We start from the raw sequence: 21,691 nt of genomic DNA on the forward strand, positions 1-21,691 counted from the left end.
CAGTTAAGATTAGAATTTTCCCTTCACAAAAGTGACTAGATGCTTCCGTCATAGATCAGAGTCCCTCTGTGCTAAAGCCCTAATGAACACAGAAGAAAGAGTCAGCCTGTACTAAAATTTCTACAGATTAGTTTCATGTCTATTATTAACAAGAACAACTATCCATCTTTGAGCATGTTTAAACAACGTGAACATAGAAGAAGTTAGCATGCCTAGCTAACAAAACAGGAATAACACAATGGAGGAAATGTAGCTATACATGTGTGTGTGCGCCAGTCACTAGAACTCAGATTTCCATCTACTAAGGTAGGTATTTCAATTACAGTTGCAACTGTACCTGTCCATACATTGTATTTTTCCTGCTGTTATCAGGTATGTAAGTACCTGCATCTGTAAAAACAGAAGAAGGAATGCAAAATAAAAAATCAATAGTATTTGTTATTAATTAGTTTCTTCCAGTCTTATTGATTAGCAGTTCCTCAGTTAATCATCCTGATTTACAAAATCTTTTCCAAGATTTTGTAAAAGGAGAAAATAATTTGAGATGGTTGCAGCACTACTCAGGAATAATCTGTTTCCCTCCAGTAGAAGGAATTTGTAACCTTTGTTTTTGCTTTTTTTTTTTTTTTTTTCTTTCTTTCTTTCTTTCTGTTTTTTCATGGTTTATTGGCTGTTGAGAATCAGTTTTGACAACTGTGTAGATCAAGGAAACAGGCAGTTTAGCAACTAGAAACATGCTACAGCAAGAGGTGCTGTCAATTACAGTTTAAAGGTACCCCAAAGGAGTTGTCTTTCAGTATATATATGGAGGCAGTTTGACTGACATGACAGCTCATTGATACTACTTACTTTAGGAATTGAAAAACAGAAACTAATGCAAATACAGTTTTAATAGTGATGGAGGAGTACTAACTAGTATACTACCAGAGACTGGATAATATAACTTGAAAAAAGGAAATAGTATTTTTATTCTCTCTATTATTGACCATTCTGTATGCTGTGCTAATTTCTCAGCTGAAACTGTGGTGATCAGAGACCTGTTCCTACTATGGCTGACTTTTCTGTCACTTGGAATTTTAGTCCTTGCTTAGCTTTCCTAGTGTTACGGGTCTCTTAAGAATTGTAGAATAGAGGGTTACTAGGCTTAAGCATGCATATTTCTGCTCTTTTCATTAGCTTCACCAGCACTCTCTGGAGCCTGGTGCTGAAACAAGAGAATTCAAAAAAACAGAATAGGAGGTACAGGAGTCACTGTGATAGCAAGGTACTAAGAATTCAAGGGATATATTGCTCAGTTAATGTTTCTTTGTGTATGAGATCTTGCGGCAGAGTTCTGCTTAAGGTCTTTCCTTGAGGAATTTGAAATAAAGTCCTCAGTTTTTATTAACTTTAAGGAGGGAGAAACTGAGGGAGAAACACATACTGAAGCATCTCTCTCTAGAGTGTGGAGATCAATGAGAGAATTGTACTCAGAAAGATTTCACCTTAAAAATACAAGCTTAGAAACAGAGCAGCTCAGTACTCGATACCACAGCAGAAACATCCAACAGAAGGCTTCTGCATTGGACAGGAGCAGGTGGATGGTGTCAAAGGATTGGTCACAAAGACAAATCTTTATATCTTTATCTGAAGGATGGAGATATACATGTATATTGTCTTTCAAACTGTCTAAGAGAAACGAATATGTCTACTTTTGATTAAGAATTTTTGATTTATAAATAAAGTAGGACTGGATGACCCTGTTGTAGAGAAAATATTATTAACTTTTGGAGGTTTTAACAGTCTTACTGTTACCTGTATCAAATAGCTAGAGGAATTAAACTTGACCTCTTGAATCAATAGATAAGCATCAGATTTTCACCAGACAACGTACAAACTGCAAGAGACGCATATCTACCATGATTTTCAAGAAAAATATGCTATAATAACCATCAAGTGAATTTTTTTTTTTTTGCACTTTTCTTGCCTGGAAAAAAAAATAAATTACTGCTAGTGAACTGAAGTCAATATATGCAGCATTAGGATCTCTTGCAATACTGCTGAGCTCTAGGCAACACCTACATAGCTGAGTTGTTTTGCTTCAGGACAAGTTACATCACTCAGCAGTTTTCTTGTTATATTATAGACCCTTGGGATAACATGCAAGTTAAACGCCATTTTCCTCCATTCATAAAATTAATCCTTTCCAAGAGTACCTTACAAGTACATGTAATTGAGATTCATGAGAACACTGCTTATAGGACAATTTACTAGAAAAATACCCATTGTGAGTACTGACATTTGCATCTTGACACTATCCAACAAGTAGCAGGGCAGACATTTATGACTAAGGGGAATAATATTCAAAATATACCTCCTAACAGGATCTGAATTGGCATGAAGGTGAGAACAGCAGCTGAGACACAAAGAAAAGCAGTGTGGGGTGATGTAATCCTCCAGTCTGAGCAGTATGTATAATTCTCCTACCTAGATGCCCTTTCAAAACACAGGATGAACAAGTATTTAACAATAGAGCCTCTCTACAATGTTTCTTAGCCCTTTCTTGCTCTCTTTCTTTCAGCTCCTTGGCTTTGCACAGCAGGGCACTTATCATTGACAAAGAAGGTCTGATTCCTTTCAGCTGCCCTCCAGCGTGCCAGGTAAAAGGACTAGGCTTTCCCCAAGCTGCCACATGTCTGTAAATGCTAGAAGTTAATTCATCTGGTAGGAGCTCCTTGCCTGTGGCTCTCCAAAACTCTACTGGTAATCATTCAAGGTCATTTACATCTCAGTTACTACAGCTGGCATGATGTCTGGAGGATCATTTTGAAAAAGGGAGTGTTTCATGCACCAGTTTACTAGACTATAGATGAATCATACTAACCCGAGTAAGTGACTTTATTGTTAATCTCCTGTCTGCACGCAGTCATTCCCCAGGTTGTTTTCAGAGATTAAGAGAATGACATAAACCTTTTTATTATTATTATTTATTTTTTTTTTCTTACCTTGTAGTGTCAGTAAAGCAGTAAAAATAGTAGCACAGCAGATGCAAACTTTGGTGGTGGTATCTATATGCTGAACTTTTAAGTCTGACCTCACCACGAATACACTGGATCTAGAAAAATTCTTTTTTTGGACTTGTACATCCTCACTGAGGCATATGAAGTCCAGTACTGAGACAGGATCCTGTAGCCCAGTTTATGCTATATCCTTTGCACAGCTATGTAAGGGGCAGCCAGAACTGCTGCATGCCCAAAACAGATGCAAAAGTATGACTGCAACTGCACTGTTTAAAGGGTACAGCTTTAGTCTTTGAACACATTGGAAAATGTAAACTAATTAATCTTAAGTAGGGATAATGGAAGCTAGATCTGTTGAAAAGAAAGGTCAAAAGCTCTTGACAGAATGCAGATACTAAGAAAGTGCTGTACTCGCATTGTTGCCTAGGATGGGTGCTGATATGTTGTGGATTATAGAGATTTCTCTACAGCTGCTGCCCCAATGTAGACCTCTGGCAATGCAAAGGGGAGACTCCCAGAACACCTTCTTTACTACTTGGTTTCCAGCAGCCAAAGATGCAAAATCATTACAAAGATACAAGTCCTCGTAAAAAGATCTCTTCCCTTAGAGTACTGACGAACATCAGATCATTTTACAGCACTAATCTCTCAACATTAAATAATCAGTGTTTTACTAAAAAAATGCAATTTTTTCATGAATGAACATGCTGACTTTGAGCAGTCAATAACCTTTGCTTTCCAAGACTGCTAGTGTTTACTAAACTTCATGAAGCAAACATATCACATGACATCTTAGGCTTCCGCACATTTCTTGACAGAGTGTCTTATGCATGGTGTTTCAAACAGGGATGCATGTATGCACACATCAAAAGACTCTGTGAGTTATTCCCCTTATAATTACATGGAGTCACTAACAAGCATAGAGAAAATGAATTAGACCACATTTTCCAACTAGTGCATGCAACAATGCACAAGCCTATTTGAGAAACTGGTCTATAAAGATTTGCAGTTCATTAAAGGAGTTTTGTTTCTTCACAGTCTTCCCATCCATCACTCTGAGCCTTATCCTTTTCTTTGTGACTTTCTGAAAAGCATTTGCAACTGCTAATAACAAGGGCTACACACAGGTACAATGCAGTGTTACAGCTTGATATCTACCAGGGGACATGGCATAGCCACCGCACCAGGGTAAAGGGGGAAAGGGAAGAGAAGATAGCATAAAGTGCAATCATTTAGTTTTCCTTTGATTAAAAGCTGGTGATGACATGGCTATTGAAATAAAGCTTTAGAAAGAATCACATACATAAGCTTCATACATTTAAACTCTCTCTCTCAAAAAAAAAAAAAAAAAAGCTTCTATCTTTTTAAACTCCACAAGTTCTACAGCACATATTTTTGCTGAATCTCTGTCCTTTTGACCCTCTGGGAGATGATAGACTAGTGATGCTCATTACACCACCTGCCTCTCAGGGAAAATCTGTCACCATGTGTAGATTGCTGAGAAGCATTATACAAACTGCTCCAGACCTGAACCTCTGCAAAGCTAGAAGGACTGGAAGAGAAAACTTGAGACTTCTTCACAGTTGATTACACAAGGCATTACATGGACACCCACTAAGGTTATTTAAAAGTACTCACAGAAATAGAGTTCATTCCCAACCGCAGGGCTTACCACTGGCTTTAGAAACTGCTGCTAAAAACCTGTGCAGTCACAATGAATTCTTCCTGGTATCTGTAAAATCAGTAGGCTTTTTATTCACCCTAGCGTACCAGAATTGCACTAACACAATCAGACAGATAGTACTCCAAACAAAGTCTCTTTTGTGTCACTCCAGAGTTGTAGCAGGGATTTTAGCTTCCCTACCTGAGATTTTCTGCTGTTGTAAGAGTTAATGAAAGTAGAGGCATGGCTATTGTAATACAAACCTAGAGGCCCTTGAGTCTAGAAGGCAGGAGAATTAGAGAGAAGCTATTTTCACCATTTTCTTAGAAGGCAGTTAAGAATTAAAATTTACAAATTCAAAGTGTTTCTAGTATCCAGCACAATGCAATGTAGAAATTAACAGACTAGCTGCAAACAAAAAAGTAGAATAGTTGCATTGGTTCAGTGCTATACATGAGCTATTTCACTGAAAAAGCAAAGGAATCCACAGATATTAAATTAATACTGCATAAGAACAAAATAATTGATTTGGTTGTTTTTGACTCTTTGCAACACTTGAAATTTTGGCATAAGAAAGTAAAGGAAAATAGATAAGAAATGTGACCAAATTACTTAATGCAATTCAAAATTTAAATTTAAAAAAGAAATAAAAATAAAAAACACTAAGTTTTCAAAGTACACAAAGCAAAGCCCAAAACTGCATTACTAAATTTGCAAGCTTTGAAGAGTTAAGAAGTTCCAGTGTAGCCTTACATCAGCCTCTTATTATTAACTGTTCTTCACAAATTACATTTTTAATATGAATTTTTTTCAGTGCTCTGAAATTAATGCTGCTGAATGATGGCTATTCAATCAGTTATTTTCTGCTCATTGTTTATTTTACAGCCCACACCTTATTTGCTTGTCTTAAACCTATTTTCCTCTTGATCTTTTCAAGGCCACTTGCCATTATAGTCTGTGAGAGTGATCATTTTGTGAATGATTCTACCATGTGAGGTTTGGAGCTATCAACATTTTATCAACTGAGAAGACAAACAGAGGTATTAAGAGAAAAACCTCTAATATTTGTAGTCAATCTTAGAAAATCATGGTAAATAAGATCTAGGACTCATTTTGGCTTATGTGAGTTTTCTAGACCTAGATGGGAATTCTGCCCCTCAGAGTCAGGGATTGAGTCCAGTTTCCTTGGAAGATTTTATTTGCTTTAATCAAGAGCTGCTTTTGTGGTTTTCCTCTACCTCTCATCTAATCCATGAACTACCACACTCCAATATTTCATCTTCTGAAGAAAGGAACCTATAGAAAACAATACTCTTTTGTGTGTGCCATGTCCTGTGTATGATCGCATATCAGATCTTCATGAGCATGATTAGAATCATTAAATCTACTGCAGAGACACTTCTGTCAAACTCAGGAAATTACAACAGACTTCCTAAGCCCACAACTAGAAAATAGGAGATATTTACAGTTCTGATAGAAGGGAAAAGATGAAGTTTAATGATTTTAAGCTTCATACTATACAATACAATATACAATAGAGGAATATGGTCTTGGTAGCAAATGCTTCTTTTCAATTTCCTTGCAGTGTGAACCATTCTGTTCCACCATGCCTCAGATTAGTTTTCATGTCACCTGTCCTTCTTGGACTCCTGTTGTGTTCCTATTCTCCTCATCTAACCTTTTTAAGTATCCTTTTCCTCATTAAAAGATGTCCTATTTTCTTATTTCCAGCTGCTGCTCCCCCCCGTCCCCCAACCATTACTCATTTCTACTGATTCCCACTACAACTTTCCAATCCAACTTCTTAGTAAATTTCTGCCTCAGTTTCACCTTCACAGACCAGAATTCATTCCTCCCCCAACCTCAGTTGACAGGTGCAGCTCTATTTTTCACTCCTTCAATCTAAAAAATGTCCCTACCAAAACTCTTCAAGTTCTACTCATGTCCCTCTGAATTTAAATCAAGAAAGATCCTCCTAAAGCCAGCAGCCCTAAAGGCAACTGGTTGACAATACAAGGAAGAGAATGCCCTTGTCCTTACTTTCATTGATTGTTTCTGCTTCTCCTTGTAGCAGCCCACAGCTTCTAAACTCAGAAACATCAGGAATAGAACACGCTCAAGTATATGAATCTCCGAGATACAGAACTGCAAAACTGATTACAATTGTACTGAGCAAGAATGAACTGTGGTTTACTGGGAGACTTAGATGACCAAATTTATAAAAGACAAAGGGCTGATGCCTGACACCAAGCCCTCTTTGCACTTATGCCTCCTATCCAGGTCCTTTCTCTAACTTATGGAGGTACTAGAGTTTTCCAAAGAAAAGCATTACTTAACCCCTTAGTTGGGAATTCACAGGTGTGAAGGCATACAGGTCTGATGCTCTTCAGAACTGAAGTTGTGTCTGATTGGATTTGCTTGTAGAGGAGGAAGTGCACAATGTGCTTAATTTTAATGGAAAATTCAATTACAATTTATATTTTTAATGTGGTGATAAATCTCAAAATCAAGAATGGTAATGTTTTGGTCAAGTAGATGAAAAGTCCATAATCTTGAAATCTTGTGAAATATTTCAACTTAATTACAGAATAACAAGATTTCAGTTAGCCAATTCACTGTTGTTTTTTGGTTTATTGTTTGTTTTTGTCCAGTTTGCACAGGCGTTGCATCTTTATTTTCCTGTGCTAATTTAATAAGAAATGAGCACTCTTTGGGTGCGATTCATCTGATCTACACTAGATTAATACTTGTACATGACAGAAATTGGGGCTTTCCCCCACAATATACAGATGAAGCTTAGGGTCTTTTTCTCCAAGGTGAATATTCTCTGTATCTTCCGTAATTTCTAACAAATTATCTTATTCACGTCCATGTACTCTTTCCACTTACTGGGTGACTAAGTCAAAGTCATTACACATGTATAACTGTGGAACAGAATTTTAGTTTCAAATGCACAGGGCTTCTTCTTGGAAACATTATATGTGCTCTTAAGCTGAAAAATGGCAACAATAGTTTGTGACTTTGGCCAGGTAGTTTGTCCTTCTCTTGGCTTTGCTCTTATAAAAATGGAAAGGAGAGCATTTCCATAACCACTAGACAAAGTTGTTGGAGAGGTAAATGCTTTATACCTCCTTTAGATAAAGGTGTATTGGAAGAATGGAGCTTTTGTCCATCTCCCCTCATCTCTCCCCTCCCCCACTACAGAGTGGAAATAGTCTCTTATCACATGGCCAATCTCTTCTACTTTTTCTTTTTCATAAACATCAGAATATGTGAGACTTAATCTGGCCTTAAATACATCTCTCTGTAATTATAGTCTGGAAAACAGAATACAATATTTGAGTTTGAAAAGAATTTGTAGGCTGAAGCCTTAAAATTTCCCTTATAACCATCTCTCTTTGAATCACTGCTTTAGCAGTACTTTTGTCTGCTTAAGAAGTTTTGAAACAAACATGCAGGCAGAAGGGGTGAAGTATTTGTCTCTTGGTGAATCCCTCAAAGGAAATCAGACAAAAGAATAAAGTTTTCTAGCAGATGAAAAATTCCCCTACCTTTTATTTTCTCCCTGTTTGTATCTGGTTCTGCTGATACTTGAGACCTCTTCTGCATTCACAACAACATTTCTCAATTTAGTGAGCATGCCATGGCAATTGATTTAGACAATGCGATAGCTGTGACAGCAATCGGGAGGCACTCCAAATTTAAAAAGTAACAGGACACGCAAAATTGAAGCCTACTGACTGTTTTTGTGATAATGAATTTCATTGAGTTTTAGCAGTGAGAAATGAGCAATAAAGGGCTGTTTCCAGCCACAGTTCCAGGAAATGGCTAGGGCATCATGCATCAGAAAAATATATGTTGAACATTTACATGCAGAAATCATCTGAGTTACTGATTCAGCCCAACAAGCTTCTTTCCTTCTTAGCTGAAAAAATAATTTCAAAATAAAATAGGCAAGCCTTTGAGATAAAGAATTAAAGATAAAAAGGGATGAATACTTTTGTATAGCTCCAGGACTGCAAAGTTGCTGTGTGGGCAATTTAACTATGTTCCATCCTGAACAGTTGTTGTAAATAAGGATCTCTTTGGTTGCAGTTTTCCCCAGAACAGTTCCCGAGGAAAGCTATTTTCCTGGTGCTTACGAACTTAAATTTTTCACAACTGAAATGTACGTTGGCTTTTTATGATGTTGAACTGGTTGCTCCAGGAGTGATTGTGTTTCCAGAGGTCACCACTGAGGTCTCTGTTTTCAATAAGAACAGTAGTTCTCTCTGTTCTTAATGCAATTCCATTCACTCTGCTGACACTCTGCACTCTTTTGAGAACGAGCGGCTTTCACACCTTCAGAAATGGCAGGTACTAGGAGTTGCACTAAATCTTTTCATAAGAAACAATGAAGATTCATAACTTACTGTCCAGCTGATATGCATTTCTGCGGTGAAATCCAGGCAGGATTGTCATAGATTGATATAAAACAGATCTCTGTGACTAATTCTTTGATTACAAGAGAAGTTTTCTCTCTTTGCAAACTTTCAGCCTTAAATAACTGCACCTATGTAAAGCAGTCATTCAGAAGTGAATGTTTCCTGCCTCCTTTTATTTCATGCAGATTTCCTGAGTTCAATAGCTTAAAGCATAGTGATTAGTAAGTATGTGATCCAGACCCTTACAAAATCCAGAGACAAATATGCCTCATCAGATGTCTAATCTATTTTATAATAAAGATTCCTATGATCACTGGAACTGCATGTAAGTTTTGTCTCAGAGCTAAGCCTTACAATGATGGTGAATATACAGCACTTTAAGAAAGCTATGGGAAGTCTGTGTTCTCTAGTGATGTTCAGTGAGCTGTAGGCAAGAAGTTTGAGTAAACACTGTCAAGATTTGGGGATAAGTACCATTGATTGTAATCTGAAATATCTAAGACAATGGCATTAAAGCAAATCAGCAAATATATATATTTTAAATGTATCTGCCTGATATCTCATGTATGGTTATAATGGATGAAAATGGTTCTCAGAATTGTATGGTTCTCAGAATGAAGCAAAATTTAGCTCAGCTACTTTTTATCATTTTTAACAAACCAATGGTTGTATAGAAAGCCTTTAAAAGAATAAGGCTAGATGAGGTGGGATTACATTTTTTTTTTCTTTTTTTTTTTTTTCTTTTTCTTTTTTTTTTTTTTTTTTCTTTCCCTGAATAATTGCTGACTAACCTGGTTAAAGTCTTCTTTTATGTATTCATAGATTCTACTGTTACCTTGAAAAAGAGGGAAAACCAGATGTGAATTTAAAAATAATCTCATGGTAATAGATCTGGGGCAAAACTAATCAAGTCGGTGCATTAACTCTGCATAAAAAATGACTTTTTGGCCACAGGATAAACTATTTATGCATTTCACAGATAGAACTGTAACAAAAATAAAATACCTAAAACAGCCACTCTTCAATTTTCCCCATGGAACTTTCTCACAGCAGAGCTGCTAGATTCAAAAATAGAAATGTCTCATTACTCATTCATGCAAAGGGAAATGAGGCAAAATGTGGGTGAACTTACAGTTTGGACATGAAAATCCGATAAGAGCACAGGGGAACAGCAATGGCAGCACAGGGAGCCATAAACCCAGTGTTGATTGGCATCTACCATGAATTTGTATTCTACGTGTGATCCAGCTGACAAGGCACTGGAAAATAATGTATATTTGTGAGGCAGTGCTCAGAATTGCTCTGCCATCATGCCAAAGACCTGGTGAATTGAGAAGTGTGACAATTGCCAGCTTTTTGCTCAAATGCAGAATCTGACTTTGAAGGATCAGCTTCCCTCTGTCATAATGAAAATAGAGACCCACAATGCGACATCGTAAGAAACACAGGGAATGCAAATGTAAGCCAGTTGGGAGAAGGAAGAAAACACATCAGAATTTCTATGGTGTAAAATCTAAAATAGGGTAAAAATGCTAACATTTTTCTGTCATGGTAACTTTGGAGGGCACACATAAAGGATAACAGAAATGCAAGAAACCTGAAGTTATTGCATTGCTTCTAAATTCTGCACAGATAGCAGAGTCTAGCCTGTCCTTGAAAACTACTCTTTTTGCTCTCTCTTTTCAGGATAGGCTAATGTGGAAAAAATCAATAGGCTATTAAAATATTTCAAAGATGTATTTCAAACTGGTTCTATAGACGTATTCTTATCTACTGGCAATGTATGTGCCTGTCAGGCAATGACAAGAGTCTTTTGGAGGAGAACTTTTTTAATATTAAAATAAATACTAGAACGTACTACTCTGTAAATGTCAAGAGTACAAGCAAAAACCTGCCAGGAAGGGTTTTTTTTTTTGTTTGTTTTGTTTTTTGTTTTTTTTTTTTTTTTTTCTGAGTTTGTCCTCTCTTGGCTTGTTCAGAGCACAGGTGCATAAGGCTGGATGATTTCATGCATACTGAAGAGAAGCAAGTTACTTCACTACAAACTTGCTGTGGAGCAAAGATCCATGAAAGGCTGATGGTACAAAGGTTTTAGTGAACAAAGCCTGCAGCCCAAAGCAGCTGTGTATGCTCTTCATTATAACAAAATGTGGAGCAGCACACATTTGCCAGCTGCACTTGTGCTTTTGTTTATCGCAGCTACTCAGCTGCTGATAAAATCTGAAAAAAAAAAAAAAAATGTTTATTCTCTTGCAAGGTGCATTTCATCACCAATTATTTCATTTTAAGGTCCATTACTCAATACAGAATGTGGGCTTAAAAGGGAAGTACTGATGCTTGTGCTTAGGTGTTTGCTACTTAGTTGAGATTTGTGGAATGGAACTGGTTTGTTGAGTATCAGCAAGGACAAGATGAATGGCAGAAAGGGAGTCAGGACTGGGAATCCTTCCATTACCACTGGTTCAGTGTGGCCCTGCTCACATCGCTCACAGGTTATATCCTGATCGCAATCATTAAACTTTAATATTATAAAACCAGAAATGTGCACTCAGTGTAAAAATAATAATAAATCAGAATCTGGCTATTAAGTGTCCCCAAATCCTTAAGTATCTCATCAATGAAACCAGAATAATGGTATTTACTCACTTCATAAAGAAGGCATGTCAAGTATAAATCTATGTTGGCCTTGAAAGTGTATGGTGCTAAATGTTGTTACAATAACATGACTAAGTAAAATGGCAACAGCAGCTTTACTTGCAAGCCTTACCTCAAACAAACGAAGGTTAACTTACAATTAATGGTACCATACAGTGTGGATATACTGAACTGCAGACAAAAGAATATCTGTTCAGCATTTCTGAAAAGTCAGCTAGGTTAGAAATAAAGTTGACTATTTGGCAGCTTCATAGGAAAGGTAGGAATGAATTTCCCTTTTGTTTTGTTATCATTTTGGTATACTTATGTTGTTTTACCTTGGCTTGCTCTGCAAATGACACACACACACACACCTGTTAGTAGTGCAGTGTGTTGTTTCTGCTGGTTGGTAGATGATTGTAGATGAGTGTGAACTATTAGGCTGCATGTTTCTATGTGTCAGTTTACATCAGTTCATGAAGTGAATTAGTTATTGCACAAAATAAATATATATATATATTAATATATACATATTTATATATATTTAATATTTATATAAATACATATATAAATATATATTTATAAATATATAAATATATATATATATATTGCTTGCATAGATAAAGGTTAAGGTTTAGTTAAATCTGACCAAGAGTTTATTGCTTTATTTGAATAAACAATCCCTATCCAGCCTGCACAGCGAAACAGCATCACTTTCTCTTAGACAGCCAACAAAAAACATTCAGTTTTTTAGAAGCAAATTCCCAAATTCTCACAAAGCTTATTACATTGCCCTCCAGTGTCCCCCAGACCGTCCTCTTCCCCTGTAGATTGAAGAGAATATTCATATCAAAAGTATGCTGTGCAGCCAAGAGAGAGTATGATCCTTAAACATATTTGCTCTTCTCATAATATCCTTCCAAAGTTATCTGATGCCCACATTATTACTGTAGCTTAATTAAAGCAATGACATAAATTAGGTTTGCACAATGCTAAGCCCTAGGAAGTGTCTTAGGGAAGGTTTCATTGTGAGGTTCTCTAGTTCTAGTTCTAGTTCTAGTTCTCTAATGAGCCTTGAAACCCATCCAGACATGCAGGGATTCCCAGGTAACTTGAAGAGAACACAGCGCCAGAAAGTAGGCAGTGTCCTGCGCCAACCTGAAGGCTGGTTGTCTCTGCCACTCCAGCTAATTACCACATGTCAAAAAAGTTCATGTGCACCCAGTGCTTCTGCAACAGAACAGATCAACTTGAAAAGGTCTGGGGTCACAAGGTATTTGTGACAATATATATAACCAAAATCCTGGAATTGTTTTTCACCCTGCCATGTAAACCTGTTCATACAGGTTTACAATATCACAAAAAAACAAACAAAAAAACAAAGAAACAAACAAACAAAAAAAAAGTCCATCTCCTGCTGTTAAAGGCAGACTCATTGGTAGCTACTTCTAAAGACCCAAAATACCTCTTCTTATTTACTTTAACTTCATGTGAAGGGGAATTAAAAAAACTTGTCCAAGGAAAAACACAAATAGACATGTAAGGAACGAAAAAGTGAATAAATGGTTCTATTTGGAAAACTGAGCACAGTGTGATAAATGAGGTTGAAGAGTCCTGCATCTGCAATTGATCTATCTTCACAACTGCCTGCTTTTTCAGTATAAGTTGTGAAGCTTCTGTGCAATGATGTTAGCGTGGTAACATAGGACAGAGTGCAGAAACCCAGCTTCTTTTGAAATTTAAAAAAAAATCTATAAGCTTCATATGCATAAAGTCTCATACCTATTCACTAAACTTCAAGCAGCAAGAGGACTGTAATCTGACTAAAGGTTATTCAAATTAAATGCAAGGACCCAGTGACCTAAGGAATTATAAGGCACAGAAACAATAGTAATCTAAGAACTGAATGTGAAGCTTATTGCATTGGCCGCTTATAAGACCTTTAGAGGAGGGTTAGGCCATCGTCCCTGATGTGACACTCACCAAGATACCTCAGATATTCTCTCTCCTGAATGCCATGCAGACTTAAGGAAGTAAAGCTTAAGTGGATAAAGGTTTTATTATGGGATGCAAGAGGAACAGAATTTGGAGATTGTATACTGCTGAAATACTGTAAGATCTTTTTCCATACCGGAGTAATGAAAACAGAATTTTGCTGTTTATAGACCCAGTACAAACATGGCGATTGCTCTAGCATTCAATGTCTACTGAAAAAGAAAAAAAAAAAAAAAAAAAAAAAGCTAAAAAAGCAGACCTATATTATCTGAGAATGGCATGGTGGTTTGGTTTGATGACTCATTGTACCATCACTATCTGAAGATTCCTTTACACTAAAATTAGATCACACAGTTCATGATCTGCCCTGGGAGTAAAGATTAGAATCCACTCATTCAAACTTTTTAATCTGTCTTGTTTGTGTGCATCATCAGAGTCTTTGTTAGAGAGCTGTTGTTTGCAGATGGTTGCACTTACAGAGCAGAAAGAGCAAGACCTGAAGATAATGACATTTAATTTCCCAGCCACTTCTGTAGACCTCGATTTAGCATTTCAGCAGAACATATTTGTACCAGCTAAAGCTAAATAAACAATATTCCCAGATTAACAGCATAAAAATAAGTGCTGTGGCTCTGTTTACTTATTTTGGAGTAAAAGTGTTTTATGATTATGCTAAAATTTTGTGTATAATGCACCAGTTTTGCTGTTATTCTTCATGATTTTAGTTTTAAACACACCTTCACACTGATCTGCACATGAGATTTTACTTGGCACTGCACTTAAGTGATGTGCAGATACTTGCTGTTAGCAACACTGAAAATACTAGGAAATTTCCATACCAGGCATCTTCATTCAATCTGGAGTAGAACACACAGAAATAAATAGATGAATAAATAAATGTGTACAACATTTTAAAGAAATATAATGGAATAAGATTCATATAGAAATGGACATCAGGTTGACTCATCTTAAGTCTGGATTTAGCTATTCAAATTTAGTCTTTTTGTATAGCTTATTTCTGTTAAATGAGTTCTTAAAATGCATGGTTATCCCCTACTGAAAGACTGAAAACATAGATGTGTTATAATGAACACATAGAAATCACTTCATCTTAAACAAATAACTTATCTGAAAGATACTTCAGCAGAAAGCTGTATAATATTGATAGGCAACATTAGCAGTACCTAGCTGCCAATAAACTTCATTCACCATCAATGAATGAATACAGCCAAGTAAAGGTCTCTGAAAATAATTATTAATGTAACAAACCAAAGCACCAACTAAGTTTAAGAAAACAGTTGCAGCAATTTACAGTTTATAAACTATATAGTTTATAAACTGTTTCATTGACCTCAGTCAAGCTGCTTGATATTTACCGGGCTGAGTAAATCACAAATGCAAACATTTTCTAAAGTAGCCTGGGACTGTGGCTGTGTTAGCTGATGACTATTATACTTCCTTAAGATTATTTTCAGAGATCCTGCAGTGAGTACGTACCTGGCAGTGAAACCAGCATCCTTGAAAAATAGATTCATATAGCCTTTATAGTCATGAATGAACTTGAAAATTATCAGCCCTAGAATCTTTGATTATACAGATCACTTTGCTTTATAATGCTTTTGCATGTGTCCATTAAAGACCTGAACCTATTTCATATTTACTGTGTTTTTAGTAGCATTAATTCATTAACAATTTAGTTTTAGTATACCTCTGAAACTAATATATATTGTGGCAATATAGCCAAATAAAATAACTTGTCTTTTTAATCCACTTTGGTCAATATGTTTTCTTCATGTGCTAGTCACTTTATTGTTTGCAAGAGAAGGTAAACCTGAAAGGACTTGCACATTCATTTTTCTAAAGATGTTTAAAATGACACTTTTTTCTTTTTCTTTTAATTTGTTACACACCAAATGGATCAATTTCTCAGCTGTAATTCATTTACTAAAAGATTGTAATACCTATTTGTGCATTCCAACATTTGCACTGTAAATATGTATGCTACAATAGTCTGTTAGGAACTCGTCAGAGGAAAGGCAGCTGAGAATTAAGATCAACATGCTATTTCTGTTCCATTTGTTCTGGCAGAGAAATACTTGATAAAAAAAAGTTACATTATAATTTGTGTTTTTGTTCCCTACGCATTCACCTTTCAAAGCCAAAGTTTGAGAAGCTTTTCAACTACTCAGTGTGACTTGGATTGATATCTTAATTTGGGGAATGAAAATAAGCAACAAAGTAATAGAAACTTGATCCTCTTATGAAAGGTAAGACAAACCAGATTGTTCTACTATTTTCAACTATCTATCTATTATTCTTATTCAGGAATTATTTAAAAATGATTAAACTATACAGTTCCACTTGGAAAAGAGTTCAAAGAATACCAGTATTAGAACCCATTAATTTAACACAATATTGATTGTAAAATATATTTATGGTCAATGTGTATTTATGGTCAATGTGCCTTATCAAATACAAAACAATACAAAACAAACAAGCAAGCAAACAAACAAACAAACAAAAAACAACCCACAGTTTTAAAATGTGCCTTTCCTGATGAAACAAACATGTTAGCCATTTGGAATTCTGCTTGAGATTTGCTGGAAGATCATCAGCAGACCTTCAGCTCAGGCACTTTGTTAGAGTTTCTCATTCTGATAGTTAATGTTTATGCACAAGCAAACCTGGTACGTAACTAAGAATGCAAACAGACTGTTGTGGGTTAACCCCAATAGATAGCTAAGAGCTGCACAGCCTTGCTCACATCTCCAGGAAAGGTAGAATAAAAGTAAGAGAAACTTGCAGGTCAAGATAAAAAATGTTTAATAAATGAAAGAGAAGTAGAAGAGAGAATGAAAACAAAACAAGTGATGCAAAGGCAATTCCAGTCCCTAGCCAGTTCCCAAGCAAATGATAGCTAACTCCTACATCCCTCATCTCTTCACTTCATTTTGCTGATAATAACATTATATGGCACAGAAAACCCCCGATTAGCTCAGGTCATCTGCCTGGTTGTGTCCCTTCCCAACTTCTTACATACCCCCCGTCAATTCTTGTTGATGCTGCACAAATGTTGTTCAGCCATAGATGAAATGTGTTATCAGTGTTATTTTGGTAACAAATCTAAAACATAGGACCATATGAACTGTTATGAAGTAAATTACCTCCATCCCTGCCAGACCCAGTACACAAACCAACATTATTTTGCAAGATATTTTTGGACTATTAAGAGATCAGAGTTATACAAACTGTGATTGAGCATTCATCATGATATTAATTGATTCTCAGATTAGCTAATATTTTATATATTTCAAAAAGATTTTGTCTATTGATGAACAGCTTTTCTTTGTGTGAACAACACAGGTACATCACCTCCATAAGAACACTGAGGAATTATAAAACACTTGAGTTTTAAATCAGTAATCACAATATACACTATGTTACACTTTTACTTCAGTGTTTTTCCTTAAACCACTTCATATTCTTGTATAGAAACGTTCATCTTTAGTAAGATTTGAGAATACTATACTTATATTTTGTGATATTCAGATCTATTCTGGCTCATTTTTCTTTTCACCTTTCAGTTTCAAACCAAAAGGAATGACATAACTATTAAGAAGTCAATAACTCTGGAGTCACAGCTGCCACTGAGAATCATCACTAAAATTGGTTCTTCTGATACTTAATTTAATTCATTAATAATGCTCTCAGCAAGTCTGCTGCCCACAGCAAGTATAATAATTGATGCAAACAAATGTGGAATACAAAGACCTTGAGTTTACTAATTTATTTATTTATTTATTTATTTATTTATTTATTTTTTAGGTAAAACCTGTTTCTGTTCTCCTTTTGCAGAAACCATCTGCTGTTCTTTCCACTCTCAGAAGAGTGGTTAGTAATACTAAGAAAGCTGCTTGGTATTTTTCAAATATGCTAAGGTTGTTTGGTTTGTTGTGTTTTATTTCAAGTGAGAAACATTCAAAACTCTGACATACACACCTCTAATTACAACTGTGCGGCAGACACTGGGGTAGAGAAATCCACCTACCGAGAACATAAATGGAATTATGTTTAAAGACAGATGCTATTCTTGTCCAATTATGCCACAGACTTGTCAGTATTATTGTTTATTTATGAGAGCACTAAGTTTACATCCATACCATACAGAATCTTGTAGAGTAAGCCTATCCTATACAGCACTTGGTAATGGTTATATTGTTTTTAAATATTGTTACCTCAAGCAAAGTTGTACTAAGTCAACACTAGCAAGATAAATAATAGAAATCTCTCTAACCTCTAAATATATTTTGCCATTACTTCTGAGGGCATTAATGGGATTTAACACTCATCCTAAAACAAGGTTCAGCACAGATAAGATGAGTTATCTTATGAAGAGTCTGAACAATTTCCATTCTCAATTGAGGAAGACTAGATAACTAATTTGGAAAGACACCCACAGTGGGTTTTGCCTAATCTCAAATCATGAATCAGAAGCGTAGGCATCTAAACTGCCCATCTTTGTGTTGCTTTTATATATATATATAATTTATTATTTAAAAATTAATAGCACTTTATATCCTATTTTAATGAACAAAATAGGTTTAATGAACAAAATAGGGGTTCTTATAAAAGCCTAAAAACAAATTAGTCTGACAATATAAATGAAACTAGAAAAGTAAAAATAAAAAAAAAGGCAAAAATCATATTCAAAAAGTTGAAAAAAAATATTATTCAACAAAAGAAATGTCAGTTTTACAGGTTTTTCAGCTTTCAATATGAGACAAAACTACCATGCAATAGAGAATATAAAAAATAGGGGAGGGGAGGGAGGAAGAAAAAATCTATGGCGATGAAGACTACCTAAAATTAATCTTTATTCAAAGTTGTTCTAAGACAAAGCACTCATATAGCTAAGATTATTTGGGCAAGGATCTGATGGTGTGAGTGCAAAAGTGTCCAAGATAAGTGCTGCAGAGAATCTGTACGTCTGTCAGAACTTAAATGACAGTCTGTTAGAATGGAGCATGGCAATGAGTCCCTTCCTGTCCCTTCACTCCCTCCCTCCCCCCCCACCCCGCCCCCACAGCCTCTCCCGCCCAAAGTCAAAACTGCATAGGATTATGTTTCACAGCAGGAGTTTGCAGGCATCAATAGAAGATGAACTCATGAACTGCATGTGCAAAGGGTGATAATATCACTGCTAGTTTAGTAGAACTCTTTGAAGGAATAATGGGCAACATTGTCTTGCATGACTATATCTTCATAAAAAGAAATAGGACAGATGCTAATTTCAACTCAGTTAGGAGTAAATAAGCCAATGTGTTTCCAGAAGCAATGGTAATAACATTTCTGTAAGAAATACACATTTAGCAGAAAATAAATCATGGAAGTTCTAGACTTACAATGGTCAGAAAAAAAAACAATCCACACTAAAACAGATTAGGATCTGAAATGGGCATTACACTTTTCACCTCTCACCTAAAAAATTCTGAGTCAGTATGATGATACAGGGAACAATGTTGAAGCTTGTACAACACGAGGATGAAAAGTTTTGTGCCTATGTATGGAATTTGCACTGAAGCTAGATGTTAGTATACCAGTATACCCTGTTTGGGTTTAAATATAAGTAAATGGTCTTGAAAATAGGGTGCATTCAACAGAACACAGGGTGACAGGGTGATAATAAATAAATAAATAAATAAATAAATAAATAAATAGATAAATAAATAAATAAATAACATCTCACAGAGACAGGGTAGAGATTTAAACATATCATACCAAAGAGTAAATGTACCAAGATTACCCCAAGGCCATGACTCTAGGGCTCTACCTTAAGTCAAACTCTATGAAAAGATCTTTGTAGGTTCATTGTGCCAGTGTACAGAAGATAAATGCATGAAACTCTAATTGTTGGTCACTATGTAGGTCACTATATAAAATAAGGTCTCTGCATAGACTGAAAAGAACAGAATAACAGTGTAAAAAAGAACCATGTTATTATTATGTAGAATAATCGCCTGAGGTAACTTGGAAATTAAACTGATATTCACATTTTAAAGAAAAGGTACAGCATTAAAGAAGCTTCCAGGGTGGAGTGTATCTGCACTACATATAAGTTCCCTAGGCCTCCAACCTTAGAAGTTAATCACGCTGGAGCAACCCAGTGTGCTCACTCTAAGAGGAACAGTATGGAGTGTGGAACGGAGTGGAGACACCATGGCCAGGCTCTGTGGTAAGTTGGGAACTTGACTGTTCTTGTGCACACCGAGCTAATGGCCTGTCATGTTTTTGACAAAATGCTGCACTTTGCTCAGTATTATATCATTATAATACCAAAACACATCTGCATCCCAAAGGCTACCTGCCTCCAAGGTGCAACCACCCCTCACTGAGCATGAGCTCTGAATTTCTCTGAGCTTATACCTTTAAACAAAAGCAAGAAAATTTATACCAATCATAACCAAGATATGCATGACTAAAGTCACTCAATCTAAAAGATAGAAAACAATATAAATTATCTTAAGGGATAGAGGATGTTAGGGAAGATACCACTGCAAAGGATACCTTCTGACTCATGGGATCAGTCGAAGGGCTGAGCCTCTCTTCCCCCTCATTGGTATGCTTTTGGGTAAGATTTGAACACTTGGTTATGCCTAGTACCTCCCTGGGAAAGTTAGAAATTTCTATAGACCCTCTTTATACCTTTTAACGCATTTATAGCCAGGCTGTTACTCATACTTTTGGTATTTGTATGTGCTTTGCAGACAGTGAATTTATCACCAGCAATCCAAAGAGCCTGTATACCTGTTGCTTTAATATATTGCACTATTCGTTAAACCTAGCTGTGACAGTTTTTATTGAACACGACCAAATTCTTTAAGTGTGGCCAAGGTAGTTCATGGAATGCAACTAGACTGAGAGTGTCTTATGTTATTTGTGAATCTGTAATTGTGACAGTTCAGTACCCTGAACACGACTGGACTTATAACGGCTAATTGGGCATCGCTCTCCATTACTTTAACCTTTAACACAACATATCTGCAAAGAGAAAAATTCTACAAGGTAAATTCCATGCAAAATATTATTGTATGCCTGAGGGATCAACAAGGTGCCTTTAAAAATCTGTCATACATTTGTGCACATTAAATGTTTGTTATGGGAGACCAAGAGCAGTCATCTGTGTATTTGTGACTTAAGTGGTAATATGCAGTTCGCCTAACTTTGTTAGTCAGATTCAGTCCAGAAAGCCTTCAGGTATAGGTGTTTATTTTTGTATCAGTTAGACAGTTCTTTCATGTGTATTTATTATAATGTTTACAGGATTGATTCAGCTACCTTCAAAGAGGCATCTGGTACCATTTGAGATATGCTAAGATATCTAACATAATTGCACAGGGTACTGGAGAGTTGTGTCTTTCTAGAGAGGCATGTCTTTCAACGACACTAGATAGTCATCTGATGCACAGACAACTAGATCAAAGCCTAGATTTCCATTGTCTCCAATAGGAGCTGTGAACCTCAATCACATTTAAGTTTCTACTTGTAGACACCTACATTAACATGTTTTAATTCAGATGTGATTTTCTTTCAAGGTGATTTCAACATAGATGTCTAGATGTCTGCTAGATATCTAGGTTTCCATTGTAGCTAATAGAGATGCAGTCAACACAGTCAGAGATTGATTCTTTTTCCTGAATAGATATCCAGTGCCCCTTCAGATGTCCTACTGTATAACTAAGATGATTGCACAGAGCTGGAAGATAGACCTCAGAATTAAAGTTTCTGAAATAGGAGCTGAAAGCCAGATATGATACACCACAGTACCAAAAATAGCACAAGGTCACTGACCACAGGCAGTTGGAATGTGAAATTTATAAACTTAATATAAATTTATTTTTCAGACTTCTCAAGAGAAGGGTAACAAAATTCAGACTTAGCCTATACATGGCATAATCTGATTTGAAAGTCATCTTAAT

The sequence above is a fragment of the Aythya fuligula genome, chromosome 3 (genome assembly GCF_009819795.1).
Source record: "Aythya fuligula isolate bAytFul2 chromosome 3, bAytFul2.pri, whole genome shotgun sequence".
Taxonomy (NCBI): domain Eukaryota; kingdom Metazoa; phylum Chordata; class Aves; order Anseriformes; family Anatidae; genus Aythya; species Aythya fuligula.